General features: G+C 47.8%; 1 protein-coding gene across 1 annotated transcript in view; it reads left to right on the plus strand.

Moving 5' to 3' along the window:
• LOC122255796 (high affinity cAMP-specific and IBMX-insensitive 3',5'-cyclic phosphodiesterase 8B) overlaps positions 1–2,500 on the plus strand; it is a 131,681-nt gene that overhangs the window by 87,267 nt on the left and 41,914 nt on the right. The gene's annotated exons all lie outside the window — the stretch shown is intronic.

Raw genomic sequence — 2,500 nt, forward strand, 5'->3', positions numbered from 1 at the left:
GGAAGGTCAGGGACGGGGGAGGGACTCCTAGGACTTGACGGGGGTAGCCACGGAAGGTCAGACGGGAGGACTTAGGGACTGCACGTTAGCCACGGAAGGTCAGGGACGGAGGAGGACGCTAGGGACTGACGTAGCCACGGAAGGTCAGGAACGGGGGAGGACGCTAGGGACTGACGTAGCCACGGAAGGTCAGGAACGGAGGAGGACGCTAGGGACTGACGTAGCCACGGAAGGTCAGGGACGGAAGAGGACGCTAGGGACTGACGTAGCCACGGAAGGTCAGGGACGGAGGAGGACGCTAGGGACTGACGTAGCCACGGAAGGTCAGGGACGGGGACAGACGCTAGGGGACTGACGTAGCCACGGAAGGTCAGGGACGGGGGAGGACGCTAGGGACTGACGTAGCCACGAAAGGTGTTTATGTTTCAGGGGTGCTGTTTCCATTCTTGTCAGTCATCTCCTTTCTCTTTCCAGGGGGATTCAGTTCTCAGGGACGGGGGAGGAAGCTAGGGACTGATGTAGCCACGGACGTTCAGGGACGGGGAACGAACTCCAAGTCTGTTGGAAACATGGGACTGATGTCAGGGAGTTAAGGGAGGGAGCTATCACCAAGGCAGTTCAGGGCTAAGATCTTATAACAGACAGTCAAGCTTATCCTCGTATGGAATGCTGAACCACTTTGACTATCAAATGATGGGCATTTCGTAATATCATCGATGGCGTCTCTCCGGTCGCGTCCATGATGATGCTTTTAAAGAAACCCTAAACAAGTGTATGTGAACAAGCCTTTTATAAGTTGTAGTGAACGACCGTTTTTATTTTTTCTATTGCTTCTATCCTTGTTTGGAAAGCTTTGTCATGGTTGGTTACCATTCGAAACAAGCATTGATGGCGCTTGGGAGGACGGGCGCAAGGGGATCTGTTTTTTGTTTGTTTGTTTGTTTTTCGTTTTTGATTTGGTCTTCGTCAAAAAAGGGAGGATGTTTTTTTTTTTTGTTTTTTTTTTTTTTTGTTTTTTTCGGAGGATTTTTTTTATTCTTAATTTTGATGTTAATATATCTTAATGAATGGTTTGTCTCCTTTTGTGTGTATGTGAAGCCGTTCGTTTTATTTGTTTTTACTTGTTTATTGGGGTTATCACTACATTTCTGTCTGGCTGGCTGGCTTTTCCGTACAGATCACCCCCTCCCCCCCTTTTCGTTCTCTCTATACTCATGGTTGTGGCAAGTCATGTGCACCTAGGTGTGTGCAATTATTTTTTTTTTTTAATCTTTCACCATGATGAATCATCTAATAACTTGCTTGTCTGTCTGAGTAACAGGTGTTAGACTTACACTGGGAGATGTTAATTAGTGCCCTCGGCCCACACGAATCATATATTTTCCACTTATCCAAATGTGACTTGAAAATAAAAAGGAACTTACTCTACAGGAACCTGGTAGAATATTTCTTGTAACTGTATGGGTGTATAACTGAATATCATTGGAATTGGAAACTAACTTAGAGATATCTGTGGAGGTTAAGGTTTAAGAAAGAAGTTTGTGTGTGTGTGTGTGTGTGTGTGTGTGTGTGTGTGTGTGTGTGTGTGTGTGTGTGTGTGTGTGTGTGTGTGTGTGTGTGTGTCTGTGTGTGTGTGTTCAAGAAACTGTTACAAAACATGAGAAGAAAATCCATCCACATTCCTCTCATAAAACACCCTAAAAAAACGCCCAAACCAAGACAGATCTAACACCCAAAAAAAAAGAACAGAAAAGAAAAAAATATATATATATATTCATATATAAATAGAGGTAGACGAAGAGACTAAACAACCAATAGAAAATCGAAGGGCCTTGATCTATCCAGAGTAACGCCTTCATTAGACAAGAAGGGGAAAAAGGTCGCTGATTATTTCGGAAAGCCCCCCCCCCTCCCCCTCTTGCCCCGACGGCAGTAATTAAGACGAGGCACCGCACCGTAACGTCTGACGAAATTTTTCTCTCCTGTATCGGATTAAAAAGGAATGCCGATCGGGGATTGCGATATTGGACCTTATGGCCAGACGGAGGGAAGGATGTTTTCATAGTGATAGAATATAGTTTTATCTTTATTTTTGATTTCATTGTATATTATATATATATCTATATCTATCTCTCTCTCTCTCTCTCTCTCTATCTCTCTCTCTCTCTCTCTCTCTCTCTCTCTCCTCCCCATCTCCACCCCCCTCAACCCCCCCCCCCATCCCCCCCACACCCCCCCCCCCCCCTCTCGCCCCCTCGTCTCCGGTTAGGCCCGCCCCGACATCTCACTCTACCCGAGAACTATCTCCTCCGTCGAGCTCCCCCCTCTCATCGAGAGCTTCGTTAATACTCCGCCGACGTGCGGCGGTCTCCCCCCCTCCTCGCACTCTCCCTCCCGTTCGTCACCGTCCCTCACCCGGCTCAGGCCCTCCCTCCCCCCCCAGCGAGGCGGCCTCGTGGCACTGCACCTCCCGCATGCACTCTCCCCACTCCTCCCGCGT

Source organism: Penaeus japonicus, unplaced genomic scaffold (assembly GCF_977035675.1).
Source record: "Penaeus japonicus unplaced genomic scaffold, GWHDUDI00000001_assembly GWHDUDI00000015, whole genome shotgun sequence".
Classification (NCBI taxonomy): Eukaryota; Metazoa; Arthropoda; class Malacostraca; order Decapoda; family Penaeidae; genus Penaeus; species Penaeus japonicus.